This window comes from Artibeus jamaicensis, unplaced genomic scaffold, assembly GCF_021234435.1.
Source record: "Artibeus jamaicensis isolate MK-2021 breed Jamaican fruit bat unplaced genomic scaffold, CSHL_Jam_final contig_444, whole genome shotgun sequence".
Taxonomy (NCBI): Eukaryota; Metazoa; Chordata; class Mammalia; order Chiroptera; family Phyllostomidae; genus Artibeus; species Artibeus jamaicensis.
The window spans coordinates 5,941,005-5,958,540 of NW_026521831.1; the positions used below are offsets into that span (position 1 = coordinate 5,941,005).

Genomic DNA, 17,536 nt, shown 5'->3' on the forward strand with positions numbered 1-17,536 from the left:
TCTTTGTCTGATTTGCTTAAGAATCTCAGAGGAAAATATGATTGGTTGAGCCTGGGTCACATGCTCCTTCCTTGTCCAGTGGAATAAAGGGCCCTTTGATTGACAGCTCCTCCTAGAATACACACAAAGGAGAAGAGGTGATGCTCCAGAAGGCAGCAAGTAGAGTAATGGAAGGAGGGGTAGATCCAGGGAGCAAAAGAAGCATCCAGTGCTCACGCCATTCTCCCAAAGCTGTGTGTGAATCAGATTTCTGACGAATGGGGCTCTGCGTCTCCTTTCCTCTGACTCTCAACCTCTTTATAGCAAGCACTGTTTTCATTTCGCCTCTGTGAGCAATGCCACCTAAGAGTTTGGCTGCCCGTGGCTGTATGTATGTGATCTTGGTCCAGTCTGCAAATCCAAGGGAGTGGGGAGTTCCTGAGAGCCAAGGCAGGGATCCAAGTTCAAAAGGCAAGTAACAAATCGCCTTCGGTAACCTGGTAACCTCGGTGGTGGCCCTCACAGCAGGCGTCTTTCCCATCTGAAATGACAACAAGCCCAGGATTTGAGTCCCTGGGGGCACCGTGGAAACTGGCTGGCGGGGCTGAAGAACATTCCCCGCTGGCTTTTCTGTTCTAGGCGAAATCTACAAAGGCTCAGACTCCTTCAGATACTTCTGCCCTTTGGTCCCCTCCCTTCGTCTGCTCTGCACAAGCTCTCTGCCCCTCCTTTGTCACTGCCCTTGACACATTCACTCACCTTTCCAGCCCCAGCTCCCCGCTCTCCCCTGACCACCCGCCCGACCCAGAATGAAGCCCCCTTCCTCTGGGCTCCCCCGGACCTCGTGCTTTATCACGGCCTTTGCCCTGCAGGGCGAGGTCTTCAGGCTTCTTTCCCAACTGTGAGCATTTCACAGGCAGGGCATGGGTTTCCCTGTGCCCACATTCTCAATGCCGGGCATGATGCCCAGCTTGAGGTGGGTGCCAAGGGACGGCTTATGGGATTATGGTGAATGATTGATTGGGTGGATGGATGGATACTGGATGGATGGGATACTTTCCAGCAGTCTTGTGGGTAGCTGATGTCAGCCCTGGCTCTAGATCACAGCCTTCCCATTCTTGAAACAAGGTGTTCCCGAATGAATTCTTTCACTCCCCCGATCCTTAGGGGCAGTGACACTGCCTTGGCTCATTTTGATTGAACACGGCTCCCCTGGACCTACGCCCCCAGCCAGCTGCTTGAGTGGTTGGAGCACTGGGCCATCGTGCAGCGCGCCGGGCATGGTGCCAAGAGCAGGCCGGCCACGGCCAGCCTGCACGGGCACCCCAGCGGCTTCGGTGCCCCCCAGCAGTAAGCACAGCCCTCCTCTGACCGGGATGAGGGGTGAGGGCCACAGAGAGGATTTGGAAGAGGCTCTGTGGGAAAGCAGTGAGTCCTAGCCAGGAAACCGGGGATGTTCCGGAGCAACATGGGGGAGCCTATGTGGCAACAGCTGAGAGGGGGAGTGGCTTCTGGGAAGGGAGGCCGTGAGGATGGGGTGCCCTGCCGCTCCGATAACCAAGCTCCAGGGGTTCTAGGGCCGCCAGCTGTAGCCCTAGGGAGGTCACTTTGAAAACCTATCTGACATAACAGAGAGGGTTTGGAGCAGGTCGGAGAACGGCCACAGATACCGCACCATTGCACCAAAGAAGGGGGTTGGCTGGAGCCCGCTCTTGGAGGAGGGACGGTACAGGGGGAGGGGCGGGGCTGTCTTCTCTACATTCAATGAAAAGTTTCTTCTCTCCTCTCTCTGCCCCAATAGATGTCAAGCCTGCCCAGCTGTTTGTTCGTCTGTGTTTGTGTGTGTTTTTGTAAGGAGAAGAGGAGGGGAGGATTCGAAGGTGTGAGAGACCGTGGACAGGCACACTCGTGTGGCTGGCTTTGTGCCTTTGTCACGTTCCTTGCATTTTTAGGACCATGGAATTTCTTCCAGGTCCTCTGCGGCTCTGCGACCAACCCATGTCATTTCTCCAGACCTCGGTTTCCTCTCCTGTAAAATAAGAGGCTTAGCCAGGGTCTAAGGACCTCAGAACCCTAACGCGCCACGTGTCGACAACACCAGTGGGGAAGAAATGCCCTCCCAGGGGCTGAATGTGCACAAGTCAAATCAAAATATTAATCATCCCACCCTGTTATGGGTCTCATACACAGTTTCTTTTAATAAAATATGCAAATATTTTGCAGTAAATTGATTTCCCAGTTTCATTCTCTTATCTCCATATTTATTATTCATGATTCTTCCACTCCCTACTTGACATAAGGGTGTGTGTGGGGTGGGAAACAAGTCTAGAGTGTGGAGTTCACTGCTCTCTTGCCGTTATTATTAATGCAATGGTGTACCCCCAGGAACAAACGGTACAGTCAACATTGCTTCTAGTCTCAAACCAAGGTAAGAGCAAAACGCAAGAGGGTCTTCGATGATCTGAATGCAGGCACCTAGCCTCCTGGCAGACGAACAGAAGTGGGACTTTGTTGAGGGAAATGTGCATTGTGTAAGCCACGGTTGCGTGGATGCTGTCACATTGTTCAAATACATTGTACCACAGTCAGAATTTTTGAGAAAGAGGAAAATCTAGAAAATTATTCCTTGAAGAGTTTTTTTCAAAAACAAAAAAGAATATTTGAAGGATATACATTGTGTTTCAGACATAAGCCTGGGCCTAAAAGGTCCAGCCCCAGAAGAGTGTCCCGCTGAAAGCGGTGACATCCACACCCTGCAATTAGCCACACCCCCTGAAGAACACGATCTTGGCAACTCTTCATGCCGCCAATTGCTGTCGCCTGTCTTCTGACATGGCAGTGCCCAGGGCCTTTTCCCCCTCCCCCACCCACTTTTCTCTCTCCCACCCCCCTCTATCTTGCTCTGGGTCACCCCTCCCCCACTGTGCCCTGAATTCAGCCCCCACCGCTCTCAGGGTGGGCAATGCACCCATCCCTTCCCTTCCTGGCTTTCCCACTGTGGTGACTCCCAGGACTGATGGCAGGGGGCAGGGAGTGGAGGGGGATATGACCATGAGATGGCAATAGCACACAGCACTTCACTTGGGTGTCGCTTTGACAGGTGTGCATGTGAGAGAAGTCCATCAGAACGTGACCTTATTCTGAGCGGGTGACAGAAGGGGAGGGGAAGGGTGCTACCCAGAGGGGGCGGAAGGCAAAGGAACTCCTGGGGAAGAGGGGGCGGGAGAAGGGTCCGAGGTGCCTGGAGAACGTGGCTCAGCAGCCCAAGGGAGTCGCTGGGCCGGAGCTTCAAAGGGCAGCTGACACTTGGGGTCTACTCAGCTGCAGGGTCTCTCTTATCTATAGCTAACAGATGTGGGTACAGGCTCTCAGAGCATGGATTCAGCCAGGCTAAAAATCTGCTTGGAGCTGTGTTTAAAAGGCCACTGGACATGTGAAAGTTTGGGTTCGGTGTGGGAAGGTTCCTGAGCTAACAGGTCCTGGCTGCAGCCTCCCTCCCACCTGGCAGTCGGAGCTGGCTGTGGGCTGGAGGGGTCAATTCTCTGGAGTGTGGCGTCTCATCCTCCACAAGGCTAGCCTGGGCTTCTCTGTATGTTAACAGAAATATCCCGAAAGGACAAGCTCAGGTATGCAAACGCTATGGCCTCTGCTGGCATCCTATTGGCTCAAACAAGTCCTTCAGCCCAGACCCGAGGCCCTGTGGGAGGGGACTATAAGGAAGGCAGGGACCCCTGGAGGTGCCATCGGGCTGGGATCATCAGTGTAACAATCTATCACAATCCTGAAGCCACAGGGAAGACTCTTGTATGGTGTCCACTCTCCTGTCTACTGGGAAAAACCGTTTTCAGCCCCGACTCCATTCAGGAAGTTACTCCTTCTGATATAAACAAAGTTCGCCCCAAAGCAGTCCCTGACAAAAGGACTTTGGTGCAGGCAGTTTATGTGAGAAGCAAACTGGGGAAGGACAAACCAGGGAAATGAGATCAGAAGGAAGCGCAGTGCTAGGGAGTGGGTTACCACCGTGGGGGGCTCGGGCCCCTCTGAGGAACCTGCGTACAGCCTCAGAATTTGCCGTCAGACGAGAGGAAGCCGGAGCTTGTGTCCACCACTGGTGGCGTGGGTGTGGCGGTTTCTGAGATGATGGGAAAACCAGGAGGCCAAGAAAAAGAGAGGCTCAGCCTGGGAAGCAATCGGTGGGCTGCAGACAGTTGGCCCAGCTGCAGGTGAGCCGGTGGGCTGTGGGGCCATGGGCCACAGGCCGTGGTGTCAATGGCACCTCATACGGAGACAGAGGGAAATGTCTCTCCTCACCAAAATGCAGCACAACGCAACCAACCTACAGCCCAGAAGCAGAGGAAGGAGGACCAAGCTGCGGGAAACCCACGTCTTGTCACGGTGACCACCACAGGCGGTACCCTGAGCAGACGGGAAAGGACAAACCAAGTGACCAGTGAGAGACTGAAAGCCGACTCTGAGTAACCCCACACGCACAGACACACATAGCTTTTGCAAATGGAAACAAGGGTCTAACTCCCAAAAGTGGTCTCCTTCCTCATGTTTTTATCGTGGAACAAAATCTGCTTGGGATCCAGAAAGGTCTCACCTGTTTCCTGGCAAGAATGGGACAGGAAGCTCATAGAGTTCTGTGCCGTCGCTGTGAGCCACTACCTTTAAGTTAACCATATGCACCCTATGACATTGATCCTAAAGGGCACTTTTTTCGCGTTTAACGTTTCCAAAATCAGGATGCATGTGAAATTTATAACTGGAAGAATTTGTTTCTTGCTTGGTGGTACATAAAATAATGATGCACCTTACATTTGATGATGCCTTAGAGATGATGAACTGCAGGGATTCTCATTTCAGAGTGTGGGTTCAACCAGGTTGAAATAATTCTTTCATTGACTGCAGTCCCAACTTAAAGAGCTCCTTCGAACCACAGTTACAAAGAGGTGCCAAAGCCCTTCCCCATTTCCAGTCAAGATTCTGAGGTCCCAAGGAGACACACAGGGCTGGTCTGAAGCCCTCTTTACAAACACCATTTTAAAGCACCTACTTCTGCTTAGGTTACACAGGCTCTATTTTATTATTCAAGACTTTCACTCTTGAAAGAACTCTTACATCTATCAGAAAGCGCAAATGCTAAGACAGCTAAAAAGGATGCAAGAACAATAACAGAACCCCAAGCAGGGAACTAGATTAAGATTTGGTTTAGCAGGGCCCAGAATGACCCACATTAAACAAATTAGAGGTTTATTCATGTCTCATGTGGAAAAAAGACTAGAGAGAGGCAATTTTGGGCTGGTACAATAGTTCTATGTCACCAGGGATCCTGACTCCTTAAATATTTCTTACACAACCTCCAAGAACCTTGTTTTTATATCAGGGTTATCTCATGGTCTAGGACGGCTGCCAGAGCTCCAATGATCTCATCTACATTGCAGGCTAGAGGAGAAAAGCAAGTGTGAACTGTAAATAGGACTGTGGGGTGTTCCATTTAAGAACATCCCGCAGAAGTTCTGCTTAGCAACTTCTGCATGCATCTCATTGGCTAGAACTTAGTCATGTGACTATCTCTAGCTGCAAGAGAAGCAGGGCAGTGTAATCTGTTAGCTGAGTCCAAGGTGCCTCCAGGATGTAGTGGTTTTATTTGTAAGGAATAAAGGGGGAGGGAATGGGGGGTAGGCAGGAAGGTATCCGTAGGCTAAATGGGGAAGTGGGGTAAGGACGTACTTAGTCCAGGGCCCTTTATCATGACACTCATGACAGCCGTGTCCAGGTAAACTGGATGAGGAAACCTGGAGGCCGGGATTTCAGCCCTGTTTCTGACGTAAACTTAGCCCATGAGCGCCTGGTATGGATCCAATCAGCCTTCCAAAGGGCGCAGAGGGAGAGAGAGATGGGTATCCCATCTCCACGACAGAAGAAGGCCCCAAGTGGGAAAGGACAAAGCCGTTGAACACACTCTTTGCTTTCATTTCCAAAAGCAGATGCGGGCTTGCGCCTTTGTCATCAGGCCTGTCACTCCTGTGAGCATACTCGGGGCAGCCAGGGGGAAAGTGGGCCTGGTTATTAATGTGCCATCCAGGCAGGAGGTCCAGAGTGGGCCTTTTTCATGGTCACTGGTGGTCTGTGTGTCCCGCCAGCTCCATGGGAACCCAGGCCACAGCGAAATGTTCTTAAAAGAGGAAAATTACCCAGAAAGTGTCTCCCAAAGAAAAGTCAGCTCTAAAAAAGTTTGTACATGTAGCAAAGCATTATCTTTAAGTCCTCCAGCTAGGCTAAAAGCCTATCCCGTTCCTCCCTGGGATTTCTAGTGAATTAATAATGCCACTGATGAATATTCAAAAGTAGGCAGCTATTGTGCCTCCAAGCACATAATTAATTATTCATTACACATTTTTATTCACTGAATTAAAAAACACAGGGTGCTCTGGGAAATGAAGTGTACTTCACTGCAGGGGCATGAAATTCCACACTGCCCCTTTAAGGACTATTATTCTCTATTTGTGGTTACCAAGCAACATAAATGCTGGGCAATTAGATCATGGGTTGTCCCTGAAGACTGATGGGATAATAAGCAGTAGTTAAGTATTAAGTTGACCCAGCGAAGGTCCCATATGAATAAACCTGGGTAGGACCACAGCTGGTGTCTTTTCAATGAAACTTTTACATTAATACCGTACAAAAGGTGATTCTGTTCCAGGATCACGTGTCGGCAAAACTCGCTCGTCTGCACGCCCTGCTCAGGTTCCCTCTGTCGTCCCTGTGACACGCTGCACTCGAGAGGTAGGACAAGGAGCGTGCTCTCCACTCCCAAACGGGCAGAGGCTCGGATCCAGGGCGCAGCTGGGCTGAGATGTCAGGCTTCAGCCTCAGCCCCTCAAAGAAAGAAAACGCACCATTTGGGGGACTTCCAGGCAGGCTGCAGGTGGAAGAATAAAAGCTGAGTTTCTCCACTGGATGGGCCGAAGTTGGAGCGCAGGCCAGCCCGGCACAAGGGCCGGCAGAGGCGCGCACAGGCTGCTGCCTTGTTCAAGGCCGCTCATCCCTTCCTGGTTTTCACCCCAGATGGTCTCTCCTGACCTTGACCCCAGGGCAGAAACCTGAGTAGTCCAGGGCTGGAGCTCTGGGTTATGCAGCTGCCTCTCTCCTAAACGCCGCCCCCTCGGGTCCTGGGCACCCCTGATACAGGATGCAGGTCAGCCTGTGTCCACAGAGTCTGGCGCGGGTAGACTATCAACAAATGATTACTGAATCACTACTAAGGGTTTAGGACAATTTATTAGCCATGCCATTTGATTGTAAAGAAAAGCTTTACAATCACACACGCCCCCAGAGTGCGGCTGGGCATGGCCTGAGGACCAGACAGAGGCCCACAGGTCACCTCACTGTCACCTGAGGGATGTGGAGGGAAAGTATGAAGTGTAAGCAGGGAGATCCAGCAGGGCAGAAACCAGGACATTTTTATTGGGGTGAATCTCCAAGCAACCCTGTGGGGTATGTATGTATCCCCATTTGCGGACGGGAAGACTGAGGCTTAGAGAGCTTGAACAACCTGCCCATCATCACAGAACCAGAGAGGAGCCAGGGTTTCAACCCAGACAGGCTGGCCCCCCGAGCCTGGGCCCTCAACCAGGGCTCACATTCAAACTAGGTAACAACCAAGTAGGGTGTCTGACCAGACACACGCCTCAGGGGAAGAGCAGGGTCCTGGGGCTCCCTGCTGGCCAGCATCAACCTCTCAGCTGCTAAGTTATTGGGTGGTCAGTCAGGGGAGTGGGGCCCCCAAGAGATCAGGCAGCAGCACTTCGCCCCGGGAAGGCGGCCATATCCGTGTCTGACAATGGGTACAGCCCAGCAGCCCCTGCCCACCGAACACCAGCCTGCTCGGAGCCATGGCACTTTCCTGCCTCGGAGGCCCCACGAGTCAGAGAGGCACAAGGGAGTGAACCCAAAGCAGAGCCCTGGGCAGGGACCAGACTCTGCACTGAGGAAGTGACAGGGCCCGGGACTGGTGGCAGCCAGCTCTGGAAGATCTGGGCTGGGCCTCCCTGCTCCAGCAGAGAAGTGAAGTCACCGCTGGGAGGAAACAAGGCTGGTGATGGGGAGGCCCGGACCGGACACGCCCCCTCTGACCACTGGGGAAATAAAGGCTTTGGGCTGGAAAGTCTCCCAGGAGCATCGCCAACAGTAACATTTTATGATTCCATGCTTCTAACAACCACATGCTCTTGAAGAAAAAGGAAAAATAAAAACATCTGCACTTTTTGCCACTGAGGTTTTGTGCTGTGGTTTGTTTGTTTGTTTTTCTTAAGTTCAAAATGTCCTATGATCCCCCCTGGTGACGGGAGATGATGCTTTTATTGTAGTTGTAGATCATTAATTTTGTAGACAAAAATGTGGAAACACAGCTTATCTCTGCCTGCAGACACTTTGCTACGCCAGAGCATGAAACAGTTCTCAGTCGAAGATAAAGAACTGCTGTCTAGAGTTGTGTGACGGGGAGCAAAGAAGACAGTCCCCTCAGAGCTAAGTGGGCTCCCTGCTGGGCTCGAGACGGGCTGTGGCAGTTTCCAGGTAAGGACTGCAGTTGGTTAGGCAAGAGCAGGAAGCAGGGGCTGGAGAAGCTAAGGGAAGGGCCAGCAGAGCACCCCACTCAGCGACGCCTGCACCCCAAGCCACCCCTCCTACCCTGATCAGGCAGACAGACTCTTGGGGCTACTGCAGGGGTGCCGTCGCTAAGACTTCCTTCCTCCCTCTGTGCTCTCTCCTTGAGGCAAGACCTTAACCTTAGTTGTTTTCGTTCTCGGAGCTCCTGCCTAAGACAGCATGGACACTTGCTAAAGGTTTCGTAAATAAAAGGGTGGTTGAATGGATGGATGGATGGATGGATAGATGGATGGATGGATGGATGGATGGATGGATGGATGGATGGATGGATAGATGGATGAGTAACCCAGGATTCTCACTGTCTCCTCTCTCCATTCTCAAGGGTGCAGAATGTACAAATTGAGGAACTTCCTGGAAGGTTTGATCTCGCGAATGTCCTCAGGGGTTCCCAGAACTGCATCTCTAACTTCGAGTCCTAGAAGTCACGCTGGCAAGGTGTTCTGGCACAGCAGAGAAAGGAGCAATGACAAAATCAGACAAGACGGCCATTTCAGACGTCTATAAATCACCCAAAGTTGCACCTTCAACTAAGAAGTGGCCATTCGTGCAGAACCACTGAACTTCAAATGAGAACAGAGAAAGTATATAGTATTCTCGCCTGAGGCTTCTCCTATCCCTCACCCAAGGTAGGGCGAGCCAGCCCTAAAAGCCAGTAGCTTCGATGACAGAGGGGGATGAGTTGAGTTGGACCCCATACCTCATGGCCTTGTCACTAACAATAGCAACTTCAGTGGCAAGTGAACAGGGAAGACAGACAATTGAACTACCCCGAGGTTACAGTTCTCACTGGGGCAAGCATGGACCAGCAGACAGGCCAGCATTTTAATAGGGGGATGAGGTAAATGAGGCCACACCAGAAAGCCTTGGTAAGCTCTTGACACATCCATGGAGGAGAGACTTGGAGGGGTCCCCAGCTACAGAGATAACGCAGCTGACTGTGAGTCTGGACACATGTGCTGAGAAGGTATGAAAGACGTGGGGACTGACTTAGAAGCGGCCTGAACTTTGAGTGCATCCCTTCACCTGCCCAAGGTGTTTGAGCACAGCTTCCGACTAATCCTTGGCCGGCTGGTAGGCTAGACGGATACAGGGGAAGCTCTCGGTAGCTGCGCACTAAAGAGAGAGAGGTTGAACTTTGAGGATGTTACAGTAGGTGAAATACGGCAATCACAAATAGACAAACCCTGTAGCATTTCACTCATATCACTTGTATAAGGTATCTAAGTAGTCGAATTCCTGGAAATGGAAAGTAGAATCGTGGTTTCCAGGACCTGAAGGAAGGGAAAATGGGAGGTTAGTGCTTGATGTGAATGAAGTTTCAGTTTTGCATGATGAATGAGTTCTAAAGATCTGTAGCACAGTAATGCAAATAAACTCACCACCACTGGGCTGCACGCTCAGAAATGGTTACAATGGTAAATTTCCTATTATTTTTATCACAATTTAAAATCATTTTTTTAAATAAAAGAATAAACAGTTCCATAATAATAATTGTAGACCTCAATACCCCACTCTCGGCAATTGATAAAATAACTAGACAAATCAGCCAGAATAAAGAAACAGTACCGTCAAAAACCTTGACCTAATGAACATCTGTAGAACGCTCATCCAGTGGCAGAACGTACATTCTTTTCAAGCATATAACAAACATCCTGAAAGACAGATTATATTCTGAGCCATATACTAAGTCTCAATAAATTTAAAAGGATGGAAATCAAAGCATGCTCTCTGATCACGATGGAATTAAACTGAAATCAAAGCAGAAAGAAATCTGGAAAATCCCCACATATCTGGAAAGTAAACAGCACCTTCCTAAATAGCCCATGGGTCAAAGAGAAGAAGTAACAAGAAAAATTCAAAAATATTTTAACTGGATGAAAAGAAAATACATCAGAATCTAGGGAATGCACCTAAAGCACTGTTCAGAGGGAAACACATAGCTTTAAACATTTATGTTTTAAAAAGGATAAAGATTTCAAAATAATAAATTAAACTTCCACCTTAAGAAACTAAAAAACGAAGTGCAAACTAACCCAAAGGAAGCAGAGGGAAGTGAATTGTAAATATGAGAGCGGAGTCCAGTGAAATAGAAAACAGAGGAAATGAATGAAACTACAAAATCGTTCTTTCAAAAGATCAGCAAAGTTGACAAACCTTTAAGGACCCTGATCAAGAAAAAAAGAGTGAGAGACGATACATATCACCAAGATCAAGAATGCAAAAGAGAACATCCAGAAGTTAAAAAAACTTATAAGAGACACTCTGAAGAACTTTATGCCAATAAATCGGACAACTTTGGTGAAATGGACAGATTTCTAGAAAGGCACAAGTTACCAAAACTGACCAAAGAAGGCAAAAAACCTGAATAGCTCTATAATTAGTAGAAGAAAACTAGTAATTTAAAATTTTTTCCACAAAGAAAAACTCAGGCTTCCATGATGAATTCTATCAAATATTTCAAAAAGACATAAACATAAAGTATGCCTGAAAACTCATTTTATTAGGCAGCAACACAATGATACCAAAGCCAAAAGAGATATCACAAAAAGAGAAAAACTATAGACCAGTATACCTCATGAACATAAATGTAAAAAATTTCAACACAATATTAGCAAACCAAATCCAGCAATATACAAAAAGGATATTCACCAGTAGGATTTGTCTTGGAAATGCAAGGTTGAAAATCAATTAATGTAATACACCATAGTAATAGAATAAAAGACAAAAACCATGTGATCATCTGAAAATACAGAAAAAATTTTTTACAAAGTCTAATATGTATGATAAAAACTCTCTACAAAGAAAGGATAGAAGGGAAATTCCAGAACCTGATAAAAAGCATCTACAAATTGTACTTCTATGTTCTAACAATAAACAATCTGAAAATGGAATTTTAAAAATTCCATTTAGAATGAGAGAATAGAATATTTAGGACTAAATTGAGCAAAAGCGATGCAAGCTTTGTACTGTACACTGAAACTGTAAACCACTGCTGAGATAAATAAAATTTAATTAAACCAAGAGTCCAGGAATACAGATAGATTAAAGACTCACGATTGTTAAATTGACAATTCCATCCAAATCGATCTATACGTTCAACATAATCTCTATCAAAATCCCAGTAGGTTTTTCCTTCAGAAATTGATTAGCTCACCCTAAAATTCATATGGACCTAGAACGGTAAAAACAATTTTTAAAAAGAACAGAGAACTTAGAGTACCTGACTTCAAAACTTGCTACTGCATAAGGACTCTCTAAGATAATGCAGTACAGAGATGAGGGTAGGATCTCAGGGACAGAACTGAGTCTGATTATTACACTATCGCATTTGTGGTCAATTGGTTTTTTTAAATATTTTATTTATTTTTAGAGAGAGGGGAAGGGAAGGAGAAAGAGTAGAAGAGAAACATCAATGTGTGGTTGCCTCTCATGTGTCCTCCACTGAGGACCCAGCCTGCAACCCATGTGCCCTGACTGGAAATTGAACCGGCGACCATTTGCTTCATAGGCCTGCGCTCAATCCACTGAGCTACACCAGCCAGGGGTGCAGTCAATTGGTTTTTGACAAAGGTGTTAAGGCTATTCAATGGGCAAAAAATAGTCTCATCAACAAATGGAACCAGGGAAGTTGGGTATCCATATGCAAAAAAAAAAGAAAGAAAAAAGAATTTAGACCTTCCCTCACACTATACACAAAAACTAGTTTAAAATAGATCATAAACTTAAGTATATTAACTAAAACTATAAAATTTCTACAAGAAAGATTAGCAAAATACGTTGAACTTTGGGTTAGGCAGAGTTCTTAAACACGACACCAAAACATAATCCATATAATGACAAACCCATACATTGAGTTAGATCCAAATTAAAGGCATTTGTGTTTCTAAAGACATCATTAAGAAAATGAAAAGACAAGACCTATACTGGGAGAAAATATTTTCAGATCGTATATTTGATAAAGGATTTGTAACTAGAATACATAAAGAACTCTTACAACTCAATAATTAGAAGACAAAAAACCCAATTTAAAAATAGACAAAATTGACTAGACATCACCAAAGAAGATATACAAATGGCTAATAAGCACATGAAGAATGTCAACATCATTAGTCATTAGCAAAATGCAAATCAAAGCCACAATGATATACCATTATCCACCCACTAGAATGTCTATAATCAAAAAGACAATAACGAGTTTGGCAAGGACGTGGGCAAGCGAGGACCCTCAGGCGCGGCTGGTGAGGGTCTGCAACTGGGCCGCCATTTTGAAAACCAGTTTGGCGTTTTCTTGAAAAGCTAAATAGAAACTCACCGTACGACCCAGCAACTCCATTCCTAAGTCTCTATACAAGAAAAATGAAAGCATCCAATCGGTTGTTTTCATTTGTGCGTGAATGCTCAGAGCAACATTATTCGCAAGAGCCAAAAACCCTGAAACAATCCACATGTCCATCGGCTGGTCGGCGAATAAGCCGAGTGTGGTCTGTCCTTCCCACGGAATTAGACTCGGCCGTAAAGGAGGAAGGAACTACTCAAACATGCTAGTCCTTGGATGAACCTCAGAAGCATCACACAAAGTGAAGGAAGCCAAATACGAAAGACCACATATTGGATGATTTCACTTACATTAAATGTCCCCAAAAGGCACAATTAATAGAAACAGAAAGCAAATCAGTGGTTGTCATGGGCTGGGGGTGGGAGCGTGGTCGCCCTGAAGGGCCCTGGGGGAAGTGCTAGGGGGTGAAATGGCTCTAAAACTGGATGATGGCGATGACCACACAACTCCACACATTTAGTGAAGGTCGCCAGATTGTAGGCTTCACTAAGTGAATTTTATGATATTTAAAGCAACCTTCAGTAAAGCCGTAAAAAAACATTCAGTGCTCCAGGACGGGGCTGGATGGTGCACGGCCTGGGGCCAGCCCTTGTGAGCCTGGGGCACGGGAGCCTGCATCCTGGCCATGGGTGCTCTGTCCCGCCCTGTGGGATCAGCCAGGCCCTTGCCCATTCTTCCCAATGGCTGCAGGCGCCCAGGGGCAAACATATGCACTGCAAACTTGCTTTCTTGGAAAGCAGGGATCTCTGTGTCCTTGAAATTGCCCGTGGGTGCTGTGGACAGCCTGCCTCGCTGGTGGAGGCATGTAGGTGGGAGCTGGCCCTCAGGTCCAGCGCCCTGCCTGCACCGGGGGTGTCCTGCCCACGCCCACCCTGATGCTCTCTGCCTTCTTCTCCCCAGGCTCCCCCCTTCATCTCCTCCCTTCCTCCCTCCCTCCCTCCCTCCCTCCCTCCCTCCCTCCCCCCTTTCTCCTTCTCTGCTCTGCCTCTTCCCTCTGCTTCCTCTGACATCATCTCTCCTCCTCTTTGGTATTTCTCTTTTTGTTCTCTCTCTCCTTTTCTCTTCTTTCTCTCTCCACTGTGGCTGTTCGACTCGTATTCATCATACACTGCCCCTCTCTACTCTCCAACCTGTGCAAAGAATTTTCCCCCTGCTGCCTCCAGGCAAAGTCAGTGGAGAAGAATACATTTTTCATTTGTTTTTGCATTATTCTGCTCCTGCACCCCACTCAGTGGAACTCAGGTCCCTCTGCGTGTGACTAGAGATGGGACACACCTTGACCTCCGAGATTTGTGTTGCCATTTCCCATAGTAGTAAACTGCACTCAGGGAGTCAGACACCAGGCCCTGGTCATCAGCAAGTCTGTCGGCAGGTCAAGTGGGTTTTCTGTGTCCGTGGGCAGGGAACATGGGGAATGGGAGTTCTTTTGTCTCCATTCCCTGGCTGGAAGGTAAGAACTTATTAGAAAGTTGTCGAGTTCCCAAGGATGCTGGACCTGAAAGTCATGTTTCCAGCCAAGGACACCTGCTGCACACACACAGAAGGGACATTCTGTGCAGGCCCGGCCCACCTCCCTGACAGTGGACCCACTGGGTCTCTGGAACCAAGGTGATGAGGAGGACCAGGGAAAGCAGATTCCCCAATTTTCTTTCCTTAATCTAGTTCTAAACGAGAAACTGAGTCAGGGTCAGCTCACCTGGGTTTTTGTCTTTCCTCTGAGGATGTCATGTCCTTCCCTGCACCTCGATTTCCCATAATCCAAAGCAGGATCAATGATCCCAGTGTCAGATGAGAGGACCACAGGGACACCCAAGGCTGTCCAAAAGGATTGTGCTTGTCATACGCCTGGCCCCATTTGGTCCTCCCGGCCTCAGCGTCAATGGCATCTCTCAGGAGGAGCCGTCCTTGTCACCCTGTCCAAAGAAACAACTTTCGTCTTGTTGCCACAGAGCATCCTGGTTCCCTTCCCAACACCTCCATCTCCTGAAGTTGTTTTATTCATTCCTGGGCTGCTTGTTGACTGCCAGCCTCCCCTCTACAATGGAAGCCCCATTAAGATGGCACCTTGCCGCTGGCTTAGCACCCGCCCCTCAGCAGGTATGGCCAGTAAATATGTATTGAACAAATGAACGAATGAATGAATGAATGAATGAAATTACTTATCCAAGCTCCAGATATTATCAAGGATGAAACTGAGGCCCCAGGGGAAAAAGTGACTTGCCCAAGCCTGCAGAGCCAGGTGGGTCTCTAGTCCCCTCCTGGGGCCTTCACCCCGACCCCAGGTCCCCAAGTCCCTTCCCAGCCTGGTCTCTCCCCTCAACTGGGGGCCATCCACCGAAACGTCTCACCCACCCGCCTGCTCCCTCTTCAGCCAGGCCCATATTTCCTTTGGAGTAATAATTAAAATAACATATTCACCAGCTGGGTTTTTTTTTTCCTTAGATTTAATCTGCCCAGGCTCTGATTTGCATATTAAAAGCACTAATTAGCCCCTCCGAGTGCTTGAGCACGCACTGCGCAATAACTGGCCATGTGCTCCCTGAAGGCCCGCCCGGCTCTGGGCTGGGACTGGATGGCGACCACAGCCCAGCCCTGGGCAGGGAGGGGCTTTGTGTCCCCGAGTTTGGGGACTGGAGTGCCACAAGGCTTCATCCTGTGGCTCTTCTTCTCTTTGAAGTGTTGTGTTTGATCTGTTAGCTTGTGTGTCGATTTTTATGTTAGCACCTTTGGAGTATGCCTTTGAACCCCTCTGGCCACCCCTGAGCTCAGAGCCAGGGGACATGGGCGGCCTTTGAGCAGTGACACAAGTATGAGCCCCCAAGTCTAAGCTGGGTGGGCTCTCTCTTCCTTCCCAGGTGTCTCCCACCCCACCTCCAAGCAAGGATGAGAGGGTCAATTCCGGCGTGAGTGTCCCTTTAAATTATTCTTCTACTGGAAGTATTCAAAGGAATTGCTAATTGTTATTATTTTCTTAAAAATAAAATTGGGGGAATGTGTGTGAGGGGAGGGAGGCGTCCACGGAAGCTATCAGTCCATGAAGTGGGGTGCCGATTGCGCTGGCTGCAGACTGACACCCAGAGGTGGCATTCAGGGGTCCCCAAGATGGCTGGAGTGTTCTGCTCCCCCGAGCAGAGATGTGAGATGGGGACCTGCCCGCTCCAGGCGCAGCTCTGCAAGGGAACCGAGGCCTAACCCTCGCCGGAGCCGGTAAAGGCCAGCCAGGGACGCCCCAGAACTCCCCACACGCTGCTCCCCCAGACCCGGGTTTTCACAGCAAACGGCCCCTCCCGGAAGGCAGGCAGGAGCCTGCGGGGGTTGGGCCGCAGCAGAGAGAGCCAGATGGCGCCGCGTGAGCACCAGGGGGCAGGGCCAAAACCGTGATCGGGAAGAACGCGCTGGCAAGAGGGGTTCTTTATTTCCATCCCCGGCTGGCCGGGTGGGCTCCAGCTCCCACCCACGGCTGCAGCTCGCCGGAGCTTCAGGCGCCTGTGGGCGGCTGGGCACAGCCTGACCTGAGCACGCGGCAGGCGAGCTGGGCCGGCCGGGCGGACCCAGAGCCAACGGGACCTCCCCCAGGGGCCCCTCCGCGCTGCCTGGCTAGCGGGGCCTTCTGCCCGGCTGGTCCTTCCTGCCCTTGGCCGGCCTTGCAGGAGCCAGGAGCCACCCCCACACCTCATGACCCTCCCACCCCTGCAGCCCCACCCCCAGCTCTGCTCCGCCTCCCAGGACTTCCTGAGCTGCCCCCGGCAGCACCCCCCACCGCGTCCATCCCTACCTTGGTTCCAGATTCCCTCCTCCGGCAGGCATCTTGCCTGCGCCAGACCTCGAGATGAAGATTGAGAAGGCGTCTGGGAGGGCCCGACGTGTCACCTTGACTCTGTCGGCAGCCAGATCAGTAGCCGGAGGAGGCAGCCTAATGAGAAGGCCTGGCTTGGCTCTGAGTGTCAAAAAAGCAGGCAGGAAGCTTCAAAGTCAAGTGTGCATCTTACACTCCTCACAAAGGCTACAGAGGAGGGGAGGGGAGGAGACAGCACGGGGGACAGATGCTCTGTGGACAGAGGACTGCACCTTAAGAATCTCTCTTGGCTTTGGTGGGGAGAATCACCAGAAAGTCTAGGAAACGTGGAGCGAACTGCAAAGCGGGGTGTCTGGCAGTCCCAGCAGGAACTGTGGGGAAGGGGAAGAGCCGGCAAGCAATGGCAGCCTGAGAGTTAGGTGGCCGGTGAGCAGGCGGAGTCCTGCAGGCCAGCCGGGCCAGCCTGGGCCCGAAGAAGTCCTGGGCCTTGGGGACAGAGGTGACCATGTGGGGCCATGGGAGCTGCCACAGGAGAAGTTCCCTGGAGCCACAGGATGGATGCCTGCGGGGGGAGGGGGAGCGGTGAAAAGAAGGAGGCAGGGATGCGCCCTGGGGCAGAAGGCTGCCTGGTTCACTTGGGACCTCTTGAGCGCACAGCTTCCAACAAGGAGGTGAACAGGGGTGGAGGGGATGGCGCCCCTGCAGGCAGGAGTGCAGCCCATGTGCATTTCCAAGTGGAAGGCAGAGTTATG

At 49.8% G+C, this 17,536-nt stretch overlaps 1 long non-coding RNA gene across 1 annotated transcript in view; it reads right to left on the minus strand.

Moving 5' to 3' along the window:
* LOC128627559 (uncharacterized) overlaps nucleotides 1-16,835 on the minus strand; it is a 30,899-nt gene extending 14,064 nt beyond the window's left edge. Inside the window, exons 1-2 of the long non-coding RNA XR_008391803.1 lie at nucleotides 16,764-16,835; nucleotides 14,685-14,901 (exon numbers count right to left, since the gene is read on the minus strand). This is a non-coding gene — a long non-coding RNA (uncharacterized LOC128627559). The remainder of the gene's footprint in view (nucleotides 1-14,684; nucleotides 14,902-16,763) is intronic.
* Nucleotides 16,836-17,536: the final 701 nt, after the last annotated feature.